At 46.7% G+C, this 19,964-nt stretch overlaps 1 protein-coding gene across 1 annotated transcript in view; it reads left to right on the top strand.

The window, feature by feature from the left end:
• PIK3C2A (phosphatidylinositol-4-phosphate 3-kinase catalytic subunit type 2 alpha) overlaps positions 1 to 19,964 on the top strand; it is a 2,027,647-nt gene that overhangs the window by 1,691,263 nt on the left and 316,420 nt on the right. The gene's annotated exons all lie outside the window — the stretch shown is intronic.

Below are 19,964 nucleotides of genomic sequence, written 5' to 3'. Positions count from 1 at the left end.
CTATCCTGGTAAACAAATTCTTCCCCCTTAAAGTTGACATGATTAAACGTGACGTACATGGAAGATGCATCCTGTTAACGGGAGAAATCTGGGGAGAGACTACAATGATCCTACAAGCGGATGTAATGGAGGGAAGTCTCTGTTGGTAACTGACAGAGCAGACATCACAGTGGTGGGGCATGGGGGTGACTTTAATGATGTTATGCTAACGGCCATAGATGGGATGACACGTACAAGGGCAACATACCAAAATACCACTCACTAAGCTGGCAATGTTGTGGAGTCAACAGGCCTAAGGGATGTGCGAAGAGACTACACCACTGGGACAACAGTTTCTCCTTCTGCTCGGGGCGCGCACTTCAATGTCTAGGTTAGACTACATTTTCGTTCCGTACACATAATAGGCAAAGTACCCAAAGCAAAGTACTTTCAGTGAGGAATCTCAGATCATGCCACCCTATACGTTACAAATCTTGGTAGGGGGAAAAATTGCTGCGCCGAATGGAGGCTCATAGTGTACTACGAGGGTGACGAAAGAATTATTGGGAATCTGTCAGAAGAGGCTGAGGTATTCTTCACCTTGAATAAGAACTTGGTGGACATCAGTTCCACGCTTTGGGAAGCGTACAAAGTGGTTCTTCGAGGGAAGGAGATCTTGATAATCGGCACATGCAGAAGGGAGCAGCAGGGAAAGCTGGTAGAAGCAGAGAGGGAATTAGCCAGGAAGGAGGAGGCATACATTGCTGAAAATGACGTAACCAGAAGGGAGCTACTCCGAGCAATGGCTCTGTACAAAACTATTGTCACAGATGGTGACAACCTGGCTTTCTGGGCGAAGAAAGCCAAAATATACGAAATAGGTCACAAGGCAGGGAAATTGCTGCTGTGCGTGGAGAAAAGAGAAGAGGATAGATGGATTAAGGTAATAGTCAAGAATGGTAAGCAGTGCACACAAGGGGACCAGATAGCTACCAAGTTCGCCATGTTCTACCAAAACCTCTGTAAAAGGATGGGTGGGGTGGACCTTAGTTTGGAATACCGCTACAAGATTGAATTGCACACAATAGCCGACCAAGACTCGATAGAGGTGGATGGAAACATCTCATTAGAGGAGATACAAAAAGCTGTTGGACAATTGTAATCAGCAAAGACCGCAGTCCCAAATGGATTGCCAATTGAATATTGAAAATAAGTAGGAGACAGAGAGCTCAAACAAATGCTGGTGATGTTTAAAGGGAGGTACAATATAGGAGAGCTACCTGTGGACCTCAGAATGGTGATGATCGTGGTCATATATAAAGATGGGAAACCTAGGAAACTATTTGCCTCCTATCGACCCATCTCATTGCTAAATAGTGAAACCAAAGTACTTGCAAACATTTTTGCGAACATACTAATCAAAGTGATAGGCATACTGGTTAACTCGGACCAGTGTGGCTTTATTCCTGGAAGGGCCAAAAGAATGAACCTGTTGCGACTTCATAATTTCGCTGGCAAAGGCGGCCATGCTATAGGGCCCTCGAGCAGTTGCGTCATTGGACTCAGTGAAGGCTTTCGACTATGATGGGAATATCTGTCAGGGGCAAAGGCCAAGGCAGGAGTCGGCCATACTTTCATGTCATGGGAGACATGGCAAAGGTGAGGGTGAACGTCTATACATCCCACACTTTGCCACTGCATAGGGGAACCCATCAAGGGTGCCCTCTGTCCCATGGTTATTCTTATTGGCTGTTGAACCCCTGGCCGAAATAATGAAGACCGATCATCCCCTTGTGGGTTTTGCGTGGCCCAGGAGAGGGGAGCATTGTATATATACGGATGACCTGCTGTTATATTTAGGGAACCCCAGTCTGGCCCCAGGGTAATGGAACTAATCGAAGAATTCAGTGTATACAGTGGTTGCAAAATCAATTGGGACTAATAGTTTCTCATTCCTGTCACGGGAGGCCCTAAAGTGATTGCCGACAATTGCCCTTTACAAGTCAACACAAAGCCATTTTGGTCCGTTATCCAGTCTTTCCATCGAAAAAGTTTCCAACAAAACTTTTTTGATCGAAACTTATAGATTGAAAAATTATGTATCAAAGGCATATGTGTGGGGTAAAGGGTTAATTTTCGTTGGGGTGGGTTTTTAAGGGTAAGAAACAGGTTTGGGCTTAGGAAAGGGGGGCCGTAAGAAAAGCATAATTCTAGCCTTTAGCTGTTTCTTTCTAGCATTTCTACCATATTAACGAGACTGGCTGGCATCAGTGACATGATTAAATGCCGTGTTGCTCTCCTCCAAGGCTATATGCGGGAGGGGATTGGGCATTCCTCTCGGGGGCTGCCTACGTTATGTTTCAACGAATAACTCCCAGCCTCGCGGCCTTGCTCTTTCGCTTTGAACAACAAAGTAATCAGTGAAACAGAATAAGCAGAATAAGCTTTCGGCTAAGCAGTTTTGAACAAAAAGCAATGAGCAAACGTTAGAGAACAAAATGGCGATTCTAGCTACATCAAAATGACCACACATTGGTCAAACTTATGAGTCTGTATTTTGGACCTTTAGTGCATGAGACGGTTGGTCGTCGGCCAATATGATACATTGCCATTGGTCGTGAGAGGTTTCTATTTTTCTAGACTGACAGTTCTCCTTGTTACCGTTTCTATTAGTAGGGGTTTTCCTCTTTTTGACAGCTAAGTTAAGTAGGGATTCATACATCTCTCCTGGAATGCTTTCCCTGGTTTTCACTTTCTTCTTGACTAAGTTCCTCTTGATTGACGTCCACATGAAAATTCCATCTTCTGGGTATTTTTATGCTGTCCTCTCTATTACTGAGGTGAGTATGAGCGCTGTTATGATGATTTTCATTCACGGTTCTTAACATCAATTTGTTATACTTTTCTTCTTTACTGGGACAAGTATTATTACTCCAATAATGATTATTATTGGTTTCACTGGTTCTTGAAGTTAGATTCTTTTGTCTATATTGGGACGAGTATGAATAATCCCTTATAACTTCTCATTTACGTCACTTGCTTTTAATACTATAATTCCATTTTCTGTACTGGAACGAGTGAGAGTTTTTCCCATATGGTTGTTCCGTCCCCCTGCTGGGTCTAACGTATTCCACGTTACCTGCGACTGGTATGAGAAACGTCACTGGGCTTCCATTCTCCTCTGGGCTTCTCTACGCTTTGTCAGATTAGCCTGATATCTTTCCTTCATGTCTTTCTTCGAGCCTCTGGCTTGGTCTGTTCGCCGGTCTCTCGTTACCAGTTTGTTTCCTGCAGCTTGAGCGGTATCAACGTTGTTCAATGAACCGCATGTCCACCACTCCTCTCCCATGGTCACACCACAGATTTCCCATCTTCTTTGTTTTCCTCGCTTCTGGGATGCTGCGTATTCTGTTTCGGTTCTCCTCTTCGTGTCAATGAGAAATGCTGCGCGTCTCGGTTTGGCTCCTGTTTCCTCACTCTTTCCAGGTGCCGCACGGCCGGCCTCTGCACAGTGCTGGCATGCAGGCACATTTGCATCTCCTGGGTTTCTCCTTTGTTCCAAACTCCTCCCCTTTCATACACTACGTAGCCATGGTACATCCCTAGCATAGCGTTGTAATCCTCTCTCCGTAGCTCATGCTGGTTATTTTCTCCTCCACTGGTCCTCTTCATTCCAATAAATGGAACTTACTTATTTAAAGGAATAGTTACTGTTTCTGGTTGACAATAACACACATTGATACTGTCTTCAAGTACATTTTTATGAGACGCATTTGAGGGGGTTTTGTTGTTCTGTCTTCTAGGGAGTTCCTCTTCGGGAACAGGAGTCTCTCCCGGTGAGGTCCTATTTGCCTCTATTGCCAGGGAGGGCACTGTGGAGCGGGCTCACCTCCCTAGCCTCATAGGCGGGGGCCTTGGGTAGAAGGGACAAATTCCCTTGATTCATCATAATACCATACTATCCTGGCTGCTATACGTTCTCCAGAACATCCCAGTGCAGATTCCCAAAACTATCTTCTTGAAAGTAGACATTGCTTAGGGGTATTATGTGGGGACAAGTTGATCCACGGATGACTCATTGAAGCATGGAGAGTGGTCATGGACGTAATGGGGTGGGAAGGGGAAGGTAACTAAATTCTCACCTCTCTAGGAAAATTTATAAACTAGGAAAACAGCGGTTGGTTAGGAGAGGGATCACGACACTGTTAGGGAGAATTTTCAGCTTAGTGCTAAATTCCTCCCACCTTAGAGACCTCCAGCTCTTTTGCTGAACTTTGGGACTTTGAGCTTTTAAAATTCTATGTGCCCAACAACTGAACTGCATCTGCAGTGATTTGCAATCATGTGTACCCATACGAATAATGGAGCTACCATATTCGGAAATGTTTCTGTGCCTACATTAACTTCCATTGACTGCTGCTCTCATAGCTGCCCCCTAGAGGCTTATTACTAATTCTACATGTCTAGAAATGGCATATTTGCAAACTGTACATGCATTCCGCTACAGAACTGCCTAATTTACAATTGCACGTGTGCTGATATGACTGCTCAAAGTACTTATGTTGAGCTGTTGGAATCCCTGTTCGGCTGATGTATCCCACATAAATGGGCAGCCTTTGCGAAGAAGCTTCGTGATTGGAGTAACCAATGCTGAGAAATTCTTAAGGAAGCGTAAAAGTTTGCGAACCCCAGAAAAGACTGTATCTCTTTCACGTTGGTGGGGGAGGCCCAATCCAGAATTGCCTGCATGTTTTTGCTATCCATTTGTACGCCAGTCGGGGTTAAGTAGTAGCCTAAAAATTCCACGGTGGTATGGTGGAACTCACACTTTTCCAGTTTTGCATAAAGATGATGTTCTCGCAGCTTTTGCAAACTGTGCGTACATGCTGGACGTGTTCCTGGCGATTATGGGAATAAATGAGGATGTCGTTGATGTAAACAGCGGCCCATACGTCAAGATATTCTCTAAGGACCTCATCCAGGAAGTGTTGGAAGGCAGCAGGGGTGTTACAAAGACCGAATGGCATAACCTGACACTTGTACAGTCCGAATTTAGTTTGGAAGGCGTTTTTTTCCATTTGTCTCCCTCACGCACCCGCACTAGATGGTATGCGCCTCGAAGATCCAATTTAGTATAGATAGCCGCATCCCTGACTTGATCCAGGAGGACTGGGATTAGGGGAAACGGAAAACGGTTTTTAATAGTTATCCAGTTCACTCTGCGGTAATATATGCAAGTCCGGAGCTCCCCAGACCTCTTTGGTACGAAGAACAAAGGTGACGACACTGGTGAATTGGAGTACCGAATAAAGCCCCTCCGTAAATTAGATGTAATATAGTCTTGGAGGTGATTATTTTCAGCTTCCGTCAAGGCATAAATGCGACTACATGGTAGGGTTGCCCCTGGCTCCAGATCTATTCGGCAATCAAAGGGCCGATGTGGAGGTAAAGCTTCTGCAGCTTGTTTGTTAAAAACATCCAGTCGACATACTCTTGGGTAGATCTTCAGGATGTACTTCCGGTTGGTTATGAATGACGCTAATAGCGCATGAAGCGGGTGAAACTCCTTGCCGACAATGATCTTGACATTGTGGTGAGTTGAGATTAACCAACCCTGTGGTCCATTGAATTTGAGGGTCATGTTTCTTTAACCACGGTAATCCCACGATTAGCCCAAATAGCGGGGCCGCAATAATGTCAAAGGCAATGTCCTCCCTATGCCAAGCTCAGCACTGTAAGGTCACCAAACAGGTGCTATGTGTTATAGGACCAGAGCAGAGGGGAGTACCGTCCACTGCACGTACTGGTTCTGACTTTGGTTTTCGCTGTACGGGAATACCTAACATAACCACATACTGGGCATCTATGAAGTTTGCCGTTGCCCCTGAGTCCACTAACATAGTAACCTGTTTTCAGTGTGTTAAAAATTCTAAACAACCGTCTAAGGTGACGTGCGTGGCAAAATTGGAATGGCTTGCAATTGGGGCCCTGCTACTGGATAGGCTTGACCGGGTGACCCCCACTACCGATGAGCCGAGTCCTTTCCTTGAGATTTAGGCTTTAAGGGGCATTTGCGGACAAAATGTCCAGCTTTACCACAGTACATACAGACGCCGTCCTTCCTCCTTTGTTCCTTTTCTTCCTTAGTTAGGGGACCTCGGATTGAACCTATTTGCATTGGTTTTTCTCCCTCAGATTTGTCTGCCACCCCCCGGGATCCTTTATACTGATCTAGTTGGGGTACAGATCGTGAGTCATGCGGTGGTCCAGCTGTAAGGCCAGATCAATCATAGCCAAGCACTCACATGGCTGTGGGTTGACCTGGGCAATAAGGTCCTTGATCTCGTCTCTTAACCCCTGGTAGAATAGACACACTCTCTTTCCTCTGGGCCAATCGGCTTCGGCTACCAGCCGATTGAATTGTGTGACATAAGTCACCAATTCCTTGTTGCCTTGTTTTAGGCTTAACAATTCTCGATCCTTGCAAAGGGTGGCCGCTCAAATATTTTTTCGAATTCTCCCAAAAACTCATCCCAATCATATAGGATGGCATGATCCTTTTGGACTAAGGGGTTTGCCCATGCAGCCGCGTCCCCCGTGAGATATGATATGACGAAGGCCGTTCGTGACTGAACAGACCGGAAGGCCGTAGTTTACGTTAGAAAGTGGAGGCGGCACTGGGTTATAAACACAGAAAACTTCTGTGGGTTTCCTGCATACCGCTCTGGGGGTGCAAGAGGGACAATGGCTTCCGGGCTCACATGTACCTGTACCGGGGTGGATGGTTGACCTGGTAACGGTGATGTTTGGGCTGCTAAACGGTGCACTTTTGCGGACAAGGTGGCGTAGTCCTGTCTGGACACAGCCCACTCCCCTTGTAGGTCTTGCAGAGCTTTGGCAATCTCTTCCATGACTTCAATGGGGGTTGGTTACACCGCTCAGGCGCCTGAATAATTTGTGGGCTTGCGTTTCTGTCACGATATCCAGATCCAAGGCGCAGGAGAGACGCAGTACCAACCACTCCCACTGTGGTCGAGGAGCCCGCACGTCTAAGCTTACACGGACTTCCTTGACCAGAGCAGAGCAGGGAAGGAGGGTTAGGGTCTCGAAGTTTGGATGGGTAGGGGGAAGTTAGGAAAACCGGATTGAGGGTGAGGTAGAGGTTATGGTTAGGACGGGGGAATTTAGGGAAAGGTTGATTGTTGCACACTTTTGTTCAGGTGTCCTCAGCAACACTTAGCTGTTCTTTCACATAAGCACCATATTGCACATACGTTTGTACAGCAGACCCAGACACAATAGCCCCCACAACACCCTTATGCGTGTCCTGTCTATGTCCTTGCCTACTCCTATCCCTGACATTGCTACACTTACCCTGCCCTTGCTCTGCACCATAGCTCAATAAGTCGTGCCTGTGCAGGTCGATACCAGAGTGCTAGCTATTCCAGTCTTCTCCTGCACCTACACTAATGCGCTATATTCATCACCTTTGTCCCCTCTCCATGTATAACATTATTATATTACAATGTTTAGAACACTGCACAATACTCTCAACAATCACTATACATGCCATCGACAGAACAGCGTTACTCGCCGAAACTCCTGTTAGCTCGCCACTGTATCTGTGTATTCTCCGCATATCAGAAATTGCCTAGTGCTGATCACTGTTATGAGACCCCTTAATATACTCATCTGCCACCTGATGCAACCTGTACCACTACACAGCCAGTACTAAGTAACTCAGAATGCTTGCTCGCTGTCAAATATCCATTATTGCGTTCATCTTGCCATGCCCATCTATCTGCTGCTGATTATGTATTAGCCTGCTCGCTGTTAAATTATCCATTATTGTGCTTATTTTGCCATACTTGCCTATTTACTGTTGATTATATATTAGTGTGTCCACATGCTTTGCCCAATACCGTATACAATGTTGCTCATACAATGCTGCATGATTTAAACGCCTAACTGGAACACCTCACAGCTAGCGAGTCAGTTCATCACTGCATTAGAGGGCCTTTGCATGGCCCCCACCCTCACTACACTGTATTCTTTATCCGCTGCCCACTCTGTTGAATGTACTAGTGCATCCCAGAGCCACCACCACTGCAGTTAGTTTGTTTCACATCTACTGCATTTTAGATCCTGCGCCCTCTTACTGATTGCTATTGCGCCGAGATCTCACCACTGCCTACACTCCATCACCTCCACAGCCACAACCCTGCACCATAAGCAAGCCATACACGAGAATGACTCCTGATGCCCGCTGGCATATCATATTTCTCCTCAACATCTCACTCCTCCACACATATCACTACATTATCCATAACATGATTCCCACTTTCAACCACCTTAGCTTAAGGCAACGTGCCATCACAAACACCACAATCCCTAACCCTATATGCCCTGACAATATAGCCCCAACTTGGTTCCTACCTACACACACCCATACAAATATAGGTCACCCTGCCATTACAAGCACTACAATGCCAAATCCCACACTCACTGATAACATAGCCCCGACCTGGTTCCTACTACCCTGCCTTCCAGACCAGACCACTGCAGCATGATTAATAAACACTCATCCCAACACCTACACAAATACCTTATCCACAAGCACCACCCAAGCCACACACACTCAGACCATCCACTTCCATACCTTGCACAACCACGAATAGAAACCTCAGACTAGGTTCTAGGACACACCAAACTCACACTCCTGCCAAAGCCCAACAGAAACCCAATTCTGCTAATCCGCCCACACACATCATGGCACCTCCTGACAACTCGCACACCCCCCTCCCTAACGATTCCACCCCACTTCCACTCAACAGTAAGTCACAGCCCACCACCCTAACTATCAAAGGTGGGCTCATCAACGCAAGATCGCTAACCGCACATGCTCTCGACATAGCTGAAATCATCACCTCCAACGACCTTGACTTCATAGCTATCACCGAGACCTGGCTCCACGTTGCTTCAGGACCTACCCTCGCACTAGCCATCCGAAATGGCTATTCCATATACCGCCTGGACAGACAAACAGCTAAAGGCAGAGGCGTCGCCTTCATAGCAAAGATATCCCTCAATATCAGACACATAGTTAACCAAACACCCCCATCTGCAGAACTGCTTGCCATCAAACTATCCACAACCAACACAAATACTATCACCATCCATCTCATATATAGACCACCTGGCCCCATATCCTCCTTCAACAATGACATTGCTCTCCTGCTCTCCAACAACACCAAACCCAATTCACAGATACTTATTCTAGGCGACTTCAATCTTGGCTATAATGACACCAAAGATGACAAAGCAAACATGGTCGCCAACACCATCTCTGAGCTAGGATTCATCCATCACATCTCTCAACCCGCTCACAACAAAGGGAGACGCCACTATTCTATCTAACACACCCTGCGCCTGAACCGACCACCATCTTATCACCTTCACCATCAACAAAGACAAACAAGCCTCATCACCACCATTGAAGGCTCCACCTGTTTTCACAAGAAATAACAAAAACATCAGTCGAGAAACTAATCCCTCTACTCCAACCCATCATCCACTTTACACCCACCATTGCTAACCCCACAGATCTAGTAGACCTCTACAACACAACTATCCTCAAAGCCATCAATATTGTCGCGCCGCTTAAACTACGCAAAGCCAAACCACGCGCACCCCTCAACTCCTGGTTCACCCCTGAACTAAATACCCTTCGTAAAAACAAGAGACATGCAGAATCAGTATGGAAACACTCCACTATCATCAACAAGATGTCATATACCTTAGCCTCCAACAACTATAAGTCTTTGGTTGTGATGGTTGAAAATTCGAATGGGGTGGTGTTGTCTGTTTGTTTGTTTGGTAGGGGGGGTGATGTTAGGCGGTTAGCAGTGGTTAGGCTTCCTTTCTTAGACTCGATTTTGGCTTGAAGCATGGCAATTCGATGACTCAACCACCTTGACAAACTTTACCAAACATTCACCATTGACGGCAACAACATCTCTGTATCCAACCACGTGAAAACCTTAGAGATATACCTGAACTCCACCCTCACCCTGACCAGACAAATCAATGCTATCTCAACTTCGAACGGCTACACATGCAAGCTTATTAACGGCTGCAGACCTTAATCACCTTCCAGCTGCACAACCTTAGGCAGAGCACTAGTACTTTCAAAATTGATAGAGCAGCCTACTTGCAGATCCAAAACCACCTATAGAAAAACAACTTACTTGGACTGAGATAATCAGGCTTACGCCTGAAACATGGCACTGAGACCGCCCTGATCGACCTCAAGACACAAATGGACAACCTAAAAGACAATGGCAAACTGGCCCTACTACTCCTCCTCGACCTCTCTGCTGCTTTTGATCTGGTAAATCACGACATTCTATGCAAACACCTAGCATCCGCAGCCAACTTCTCTGACAAAGCCAATTCCTGGATTCAGTCCTTTTTGAATAACAGATCCGTGAGGGTCGTCGCACCCTGCGCCGCAGCCGAACCAGCCCCCGTTACCTGCGGTGTCCCACAAGGATCCTGTGTCTCGCCCACATTATACAATGTGTTTACCAAACTTCTATTTGACATTCTGGACCATTTGGGCGTCATCTACACGAACTACGCAGATGACACTCAAATACTCATCCCACTAACAGGCGACTACCCCACAGACAACAAAGTCCTCAATAACATTTACTTCATCATTCAAGAATGGATGGCCAAGCATGGACTTTTCCTCAACAACGATGTTAGGCAGAAACCTGTGCAGTTCCCTTTGGGAACACTGCAAAAGATTTAGGACTACAGGTGTTAGCAGTAAACCCACTTGGTAGCAGTCTGTACCACCCAGATTTACCTGGTAGCTGTGGCTGAGCAGTCAGACTTCCCTCAAGAAGAGTTAGGCAGTATGCAAAGTATACACAATAGGCACTCAGATACAACAATACAAGCAAACACTGACCAGAGCTTTGGTATCAAAGTATATAATCATTTATTTAAAAACGCACGGTTTGAAACACCCCAGCACTCTTATCGTAAAATACTCTAAACACAGTTACTATTATAATATATACAACCCTTGTTCCTTATTAGATAAGTCTTAGTTAACACCACTTATTTTCATACAGAGGTGAGTGCTTAACTATAGATGGCACTCCAACAAGTTCATGAAGAAGGGAGGGAAAATATGGGCAGGTACACCACTCTAAGCTTTAGGAACACTATTAGCAAGGCAGAAGAGCAAAAGTCACTTGTGAGCCAAAGTCCATAGGCTGGGCCCACTCTTAGAGAGAGCAGACCACAAATGCGCCCAAGATCACACAGTTACCCTAGGCTTAGAAAGTCTTGCAGAGAGTTCGAAAAAGTTTAGAGAGGCTCAGAAAAGTTTAGCCAGGGTGTCCCAGGCTAACCCAGGTTCGAAAGCCGGGGGCTAAATCTACTCCGTACAGTCGGTGGCAAGGGAAGCCGGGCGGGACACGGTACCTTAAGTGGGAAGGATCCTCCAGCGGTGGCAGTTGTTCCTGGCAGTGGGTGCAAGTCTCGTCGTCGTCCAGAGGAAGAGAAGATCTCGACTTGGAGGAAAGATGAAGGTCGTTGCACTGCCAGGGAAGAAACCAGCCGCAGAGTTTTCCGGTTAAAGGTATTACCTTTTAATTCGCGGTCGTGGTAAAACGTGGTATCCCGGTTGCCGGGGTGCTGGGCACAGGCAAGGCGGCCACGAGATATGTCGGGAAGGCGAAAAGATGGGGAAACTGGTTATCCCCACCAGTCAAAGGAAGAAGGCTCTCCGGCAGGAGATGTCCTCTGTCGTTGGGAAAAGTGGTGAGACGGTCCAGCAGGGCTCCACCGGTGGTGTCGTTGTGGCAGGTCGGCTCAGCTTCTCCCTCGTTGGATTCTTGGGTCCTGTGGCGACTTCTGCAGTTCCAGTCCCCAAAGCCCTGCTTTTATGCAGAAAACCCCCATTCACTCAGCCTAGCTGTCACTCAAACATGCTAAGTGGTGAGCCGGCCGGCTCACCACTTGGGCCAATCAGGACGGAGTGCGACTTGAGTTGCCTAGGTAACTCAGTCCAGGGTGCCTAAATCCCCCTCCACCCCTCCTAAGTACCCAGAGAGAGTGGCACCACTTTGGAGGGCTTCTGTGGAGAAGCCACTCGATTCAGACAAAATTCCAAAACCTGGCTACTCACCAAAGAAGCCTAAGCCCACAACTATTACTCACTTGGACATTTTGTACATATATTTATAGATTTATAGATACCTATCCACCACAAACTTAAAAACCTACTACCCAATCATTGTCTGTATATATCTTACACTCCTCTGACTATTTTCGGTCCTCAACTGATTGGACTTACGTTGCATGTCATGTTCTACAATACCACAATAACTATGTATATCTTATCCTGTACTCTAATAACTTTGTTTATGTATATATTATCTGTAACCATGTAACTATGTTCAAGCGCCAAAATTCCCTAGGGTCAGGCAGCGCTATACAAAACAATAAACTAAACTAAACTTTTCTGTGTTTGTTTCTTTGGTTATGGAGCCTGACAAACTCCATAGGCATCATATTTTACATTGTGTCACACAGCACCTTCAGTGCAGTGGCACAGGGAAGTCTTTCAGATTTCCCAAAGGTTTAAATACCTTCTGTGGGATAAACTACTGTTTCCCAGAGCAGTAAAGTGAAATTGACTTTACTTACATTTGTAACTTTCTAGACCCAGCACACACTATTTTACAATAGGGTGCTGGAGGGGTTACCTAGTATCCCCTTTGTCTAAATTCTCATGTAACATTTTTTATGTTACCCTTTTCTCACTGAATGGCTGGTGGCAGTGGTTTTGTTTTAACTACCATGGTGTGCATTTACCGCGGGCTGCTTTCGCAGCTGCAGTAAAGCACACAAGGGTGCCATTTTTGTCAAAATGGCGCCGGTCTTCTTTTTTCTCCATTTCTTTGTGGAAACCAGATTTGGTCCCATTTTTCGATTCGCCTTTGGCGGGATTCACGAGTGAAGCCCGCCTCTGGCTCCAGGGTGTCTGGGGTAGGCAGGAAGTGAGGGAGGTGCCTGAAACTCCCTGTGCTTAGTCTTCTAGGAGACCCAAATGCACTCTGTTGTGTTTGGCCGTCTGACTGTCCGGCAAGGACAGCCACCCTGCTGGGTGACTGACAGCTGGGCTGGAATGAATGGGAGAGCATTGAATAAAAGGCAAGGCTTTTGGCTTGGAAGGCAGAGTCGACCACTGGACGAAGGAACCGAAGAAGAACTTGAAGAGGGCGCCTGCTGCAACTCCTGGACCATTGGTTTGCCCGGTGAAGCCCAGCTGCTGTGCTGAAACTCCAAATTCATATTGACAGAGAAGTCCCTGCAAGGACGACTTCTCCCTTTGAGTTGGTGGAACCAATCGACTCCAAAGTAAGCCACCTGGACATCCATCTCAGAGCTGGTTGAATTTCCACAGAGTTGCTGCTGGAAACCGTATAGCTAGGGAGAGGAACACCAGATAGTGTGTGTTGCTTTTAAGCTGGCCTAGAGCTCCAGATCCTCCGGACTCCCAGGAAGCAGGACTAACCGAGCCTGAGCCCCCTGAACAGAGTGCGGGACCCCAGAAGCAAGGAAAGTCCATCTCGACCGCCAGGAACCGCAGTGTTGCTATTTGCGGTAGACGCGAGGAGTTGAAATGCTGAACAGCCACTTTTTTTTAACATTGCCGGTTGCGAGCGGTGACCGTCCCATTGCAGTGCCCAGAAGTCCTCCCTCTTGTCCCCACGACTGAGGCCCAGGAACAGTGAGATCTGCAGAGCTGCACAGGAACAGAAGTCATCTGCTACACTTTTCTTCAACCTAAAGGTACTGTACAGTCTAAGAGAACTTACCTCTTGTTGTAGAGTTGCTTGCATCTTCCACTACTCACAAGTCTAATCAGCTTGTGGCCCTACATTTGATTCTTCTTTTCTTCAAAGACTTCTAAAACACTGCAAAGACTTGCTACTTACCTACAAAGAAGTGCTTCAGCTCATATAGGCTTTTGCCTATTGACTTTGGCTTAGCCTCTTCCACTGAATGACTCTTATTGGGGGATCTGAAAGTATTTGCCTGCTTAAGAATATTTGTGGTCTCTTGTATGTTCTAAATAACCTTTTCCTTTGACTTATTACTATATGATTCTAAATGCAACAGTGATATATTAATGTCCCCAGCACCCTAGCAATTGAAGTCACCCGAGGGTGTAGGTAGTGTCTGTGGGCCATCCCAAAAGGGTATCTACTGATTTAGAGATATTAAGAGTGTGTATTTCATGAAGTGTATGTGAGTTTTACTGATAAGAAATCTTGAGTGTAACTGTTTATTTGAATACTTGTAACTGTAAATCTCTGTTTAACTCCACTGCAGCTCACATTGACCCCTCTTGAGATAAGCCTGGCTGCTCAACACGCTACCAAAACTGTGTAGTACAAGCTTATACCAAAGGTTGGGTTTCCTATACCTGTAGTCAGAGTTGTTTTTAGTGTTCCCAGAGGGTACTGCATGCAAACTGTGCCTAACAGACAGTTTGGGACATATTATATCAAAATAAGATGGCTTCTTTCCACATGCTGGAAGAGATGTACTGGCTCACCCAGAGTGATCTGTACACATAAATGAGGCTAAAACACTCCTTTATATTTTTTTATAACAACCTTTAATGTATTTCTCATTAATTTCATCAAAACCATACAAGCTAACAGTCTTCCAGTGTGATACCCCTTGGTGAACCCACCTCCCCATAACTGACCCCCACCTCATGGACCCTCCCCCCATCCCTAACCCTTCCTCGCCCCCCCCTCAACCCCTATACCCCTGCTGCCTCTGTATCACTAGTTCAAGGTCCCTCCACCTACCCCCTAAGGTTACACCCCAGCCGCTGCTCATCCAAGTTCCAGCCATCCGGCCCATATCTTTACAAACTTTTGGGGACAACCCCTCTCCCTGTACACCCTTCTTTCCAGCTCCGCACAATAGTCCATCCCCTCCACCCACCTGTGTATATTTGGTGGCATCGGGTTGCCCCAGTCCGTTGCCAAGACCGCCTTACCCATCATCATGGCAATCTTGATGTGATCTTTTTCTCTATTGTTGAACCCCCCCCCCCTCACACATGTAACATTGTCACCTTGGGACAGGCCGTAATTGGTGTGCTAATTACCCTGGATATCTTGTCTCTGACCCGATTTAGAAAGATTGCACTGTGGGACACTCCCACATCAAGTGGAAGAACAAGCCCACCCCATCCAACTTTTCAGACACTGGGAATCCGTCACCCTGCCCAACTGATGGCGGCAGTCCTGACTATAGTATGTCCTATGCAAGATCTTATACTGTATAAACCACAATTGCATGCCTATGCTAGCCTTTCTCAAGGAGCACACTTCCTTAACCCAGTCCGCCTCCTCTAATGCTCCCAGGTTCTACTCCCATTTCTCTCTAAGTTTCTGTATGGGCTTAGAAGTGAAACCATTTAGCATATGATATAATTGCGTTATTGCCTTCTCTTGGATTGCTCCCTCCAGAAGATTGGCCTTCATCGGGGATCTCTCAGGGATGTTCCATGTGTCAAGTCTTTCCTGGGCCATTGCATGTTGCAGCCTAGTGCAAGTGTAGCCATCCCTAACCTGTACGCTGAACGCTTCTTGCAAGTGCTGGAATGGGGCCAGTCGGTTCTGTACCACATTATCCTTGATTTTCTTAATCCCCTTGGCCTGCCACCTCTCCTGCTTCCCCAATTTATATATCTCCGGCAAGCCTGCATTCTCCAAAATGGGTGCTTCCCTGGTCGCCACTCCCCCAGCCCATCCCTCTGAGAGCAGCCCTGCAAGAATGCAGTGTGCAAACCCCTGGGTATGTCATCCCCTGGGGCAGCGTTTCCCCATACAATCTCTGCCAGGCCGGTCAAATTCCCATCCTCCTTATTTCCAGCGCAATATGGGGCAGTTCCCTCCTGCTTAATAACCACTCATTCACTACCATCAGTTGGGACACCCAGTAATGATGCTGCACATTTTTAACCTCCAGTCCTCCATCCCAAATCTATCTGGTGAGTGTCTTCAATGCAATTCTCTGGGTTTTGTTATCCCATATGATTTCCCTCTGCAACTTCTCTATATTGTGAAACACCCCCATTGGCCCCTTCACTGGAGTATTCTGAAGTACAAAAAGGAGGTGCGGTAACAACATCATCTTAAATAGTTTTGCTGTACCCACCAGTGACATCGGGAGAGTCGCCCAATGTTTGGTATCACCCTTGAGCCTCTACAGGACCAGAACCAGGTTGTTCGGAAACTCTGATTCCACAACCTTGACTCTAATACCCAAATACTTAATATACTCTTGCACAGTTGTGAGCGGACACCCCTCTAGGATCGCCTCGCTCTTGTCTTTTATTGCCATGAGCACATATTTATCCCACTTTATCCCGAGACCGCTTACCTCTCCAAACGCCCTGAACACTGCCATCACTCTCTGCCCCGCCCGCTTGCGTTCCCCCAAGTAGATGAGGACAGCGTCCGCACAGAGCGATATGCCGTCCTACCCTCCCTCTGGCCAAACAAAGCCCCTCAGGGGATACAATCTCACCCTTACAGCCAGGGGCTCCACCACCAACAAGAACAGGTGTGTCATCTTTAATTTTGTGGATTGCAAAAGTTGCGATATTACAAGCCTTATTGTATTCTTGTGACCTTAATTTGGGCAGATCATGCTTTTGGTTGCGAAACTACATCACCTATCAGCCCCAAGCATTCTTAATTGGTGCCCTGGCGCACCAGAGTCAAGCCGGTCTTCATCGGTCCTCGACGCTCTTGGCGTTACTCTTGTGTGGTAGCCTCTCTACAGGTATACTTCCAGTGACCTGTATCAGTTCTCCAATCAAACCCTGGTAACATCATGGGATTTACTGCTTTCCGATTATCCTGTGTCCTGATCCAGCATCCCATTTGATAGTGGAGCAAAGTTTTAGTCCTCATCTGCTCGTGACTGACTTAGTTAAGTCATGGGTCTCCCAGCAAATCTTAACCTCTTGCTCGCAACTCATCATGCAAACCACCTCGCATTGTTTTTTTTTTTTTATAACAAATTTTATTCATTTTATAAACATAAACATACAAATCAAGAACAAAGAACCCGATCGAATCGATCGGGCATACAAGCATTCTCTAAGCACGGCTCTTCATACACATTGCAAGTGTCAAAATATCAAGTCCCTCATATTACAGGTCATCCAAATTATACATGATGCAGATGGGTCTCCAAGGGAGTCCAAACGTCTATGAAATCTATTCATGAGCTCACAACATACTATGTGTCTTCCCATTTTTGCCAGATCTTGCGTGCTTTCCCTGGGCATCCTCTGGTAGTGTATACTCTCGTTTCCATTTGCACACAGATGTCCATGTCCGTTATCCATTGGTCGTATTGTGGGGATAAGGATGAGCCCCATAGTTGGGCCAGATTCCTCTTTACGAGTCCTGTGGTTGTTGCCAACATGAGTCTCTCAAATCGGGAAATATCTAAGTCGTCATCCATCCCAAGCAACAGCAGTTTGGGGTCCATAGGTATTCGTTGGCCCATGACCGCTGACAATCTGTCACAACATTTCTGCCAAAAGATCTGGATTCGTGGGCACTCCCACAAGATGTGAAAAAAGGACCCCCTCGCCTGTTGGCATCTTAGACAGTTGGGGTCAGTTGCTCTCCCCCATTGATGTAGGGCTTCTCTTGGGTAGTATACCCTATGTAGGATTTTAAGTTGGATCAATCTGATTCTAGCCGACATGGCGACTTCCCTTGGGTACATGAGTGCTTTGGTCCATTCCTCCGGTTGTATTGGCCCCACATCTCTTTCCCACTTTGCTTTCAGGTCTGTAAGTTCCATTGTGGCTAAAGAGGCTATTGCATTGTACATTATGGAGGTTATTTTACTGTCGATACGTTCTACCACAATGTTCCTCTCAATTGGTGTGCAATCTGGAATATTCGGTAGGTCTATCGCACATGTGGTAAGTGCATGATGCATTTGTCTGTAATGAAAGTGTTCTGTGGGGGATAGGTTGAATTTGTCCCTCAGGGTCTGGAATGGCATTATCACTCCGTTTTGAATTATGTCTGCTAGCCTCGTTATCCCAGCTACCTCCCAGGCCGCCCATTTCGGCAGTTTACCAAGCTCCGGTAATCGCCTATTACGCCATAGGGGCTGTGCCAGCGTAAGTTTCCCATCCCATCCTAGGTGCTTTTGTGCGTCTCGCCATATTTGTGTTCTGTGTGCTCTAATTGTGCTGGGGATCATGCGTACCTTGCTATGATAGAGGGTCTCTAGTGGGAGGAGCCCCATAACCATCTGGCTATCCGCTTTAATGTGTGGTAATTCAGGGTTGTTATGCAAGATGTCATTTATTATTGGCATCTGGGCTGCCCAATAGTATGTTTGTAGGTGGGGAAGTCCTATACCTCCTTCCCATACGGAGCGTTGCAGGGTTTTTAGTGCGATCCGGGGGTGTCCTCCACCCCAGAGGAGCTTTCTGAGAATCTCGTCTGTTTTGTGGAATTCTATTTTGGGTACATACAGTGGGGCGTTTTGGAGGATATATACGAATCGGGGTAGAGCGAGCATTTTAAACTTTGCCGCCCTTCCTGATAGGGTGAGAGGGAGGGTCATCCAGTGTTTCACATCATTTGCGAATCTATCTCTGATTGGGTGTAGATTTTGGGATACATATTGCTTGAGGTCCGTCGTAACCTGCACCCCAAGATATTTAAACTGCTCGGTTTCTATTCTGTATGGACAATTGCATAGAGCTGTCGCATCAGTTCCTTGGATCGGAAATAGAATGGATTTGCTATAGTTTACCCGTAGACCACTAAATGCTCCATAACTGTTTAGTATTTGGGTGACGATGGGGTATGACACTGGTGGATCGCTCATATAGATCAGTAGATCATCGGCATAGAGGGAAACTCTATCCTCCCAGTCCCGGGCCCATTGGAACCCCCTCCACAGCTGTGAGTCTCTCAGCATTATTGCCAGGGGCTCAATTGCCAGTGCAAATAGCATCGCCGAGAGGGGACACCCCTGCCTGGTCCCTTTACCCAGATTAATGGTGCGTGAGGTCCATCCGTTCACCCTTATCTCAGCTGTCGGTGTATTGTAGAGCAACTTGACCCAGCCTATGAATTGCTCACCCAACCCCATCCTACCCATGATGCACCACAAGGCCTCCCAGTGGACTGAATCGAAGGCTTTTTCGAAGTCAATCGTGAGGAGTGCTAGTGACTCCCGCAACGTTGGGGACTTTTCAATGGCGGCGTGCAGCCTATGGATATTCATGCGTGTGGATCTCTGCGGCATGAAGCCACATTGGTCTGGGTGGATAAGAGTGTGTATGACTGTCTGGAGTCTGTTAGCCAATATCTTGGCTAGTATTTTGGCTTCTATGTTTATAAGTGAAATCGGCCTGTAGGAGCTGCATATGTCTGCTGGTTTTCCTTCCTTATGAATCACCACTATGGTGGCCTTTCTCAGGTCCGGGGGTAGGGTTCCTCTTTCTTTGGCATACAGGAACATTTTATGCATATATGGTACTATTCGTTCATTGCCAATCTTTTTCCAAGCCTCCACTGGGAAGCCATTAGGCCCTGGGGTTTTACCATTTTGGAGTTGGGATAGGGCTGTTGATAGTTCTTCCTCTGTGATTTCTGTTTCTAAGCTCATCCTTTGCGTATCACTTAGGTGTGGTATGGTGAGTGTATCTAGGATGCTGGGATCCACTGCAGTCGTCGGGGGGGGGGGGCGTATAGTGTCTCATAGTACTCTGCGAAGGTTTCAGCAATGGCCGAATCAGTCCAGGTCCGTTCAGCTTTCCTGGTGGTTATACATCTTATCTGGCGTTGCCCCTCCTCTCTTTTCTCCAACCACGCCAGCATCTTGCC

The sequence above is a fragment of the Ambystoma mexicanum genome, chromosome 11 (assembly GCF_040938575.1).
Source record: "Ambystoma mexicanum isolate Mex_15411 chromosome 11, UKY_AmexF1_1, whole genome shotgun sequence".
In the NCBI taxonomy this organism is placed as follows: Eukaryota; Metazoa; Chordata; class Amphibia; order Caudata; family Ambystomatidae; genus Ambystoma; species Ambystoma mexicanum.
The sequence above is the reverse complement of the archived record's forward strand: the minus strand, read 5'-3'. Positions and strand labels throughout refer to the sequence as shown.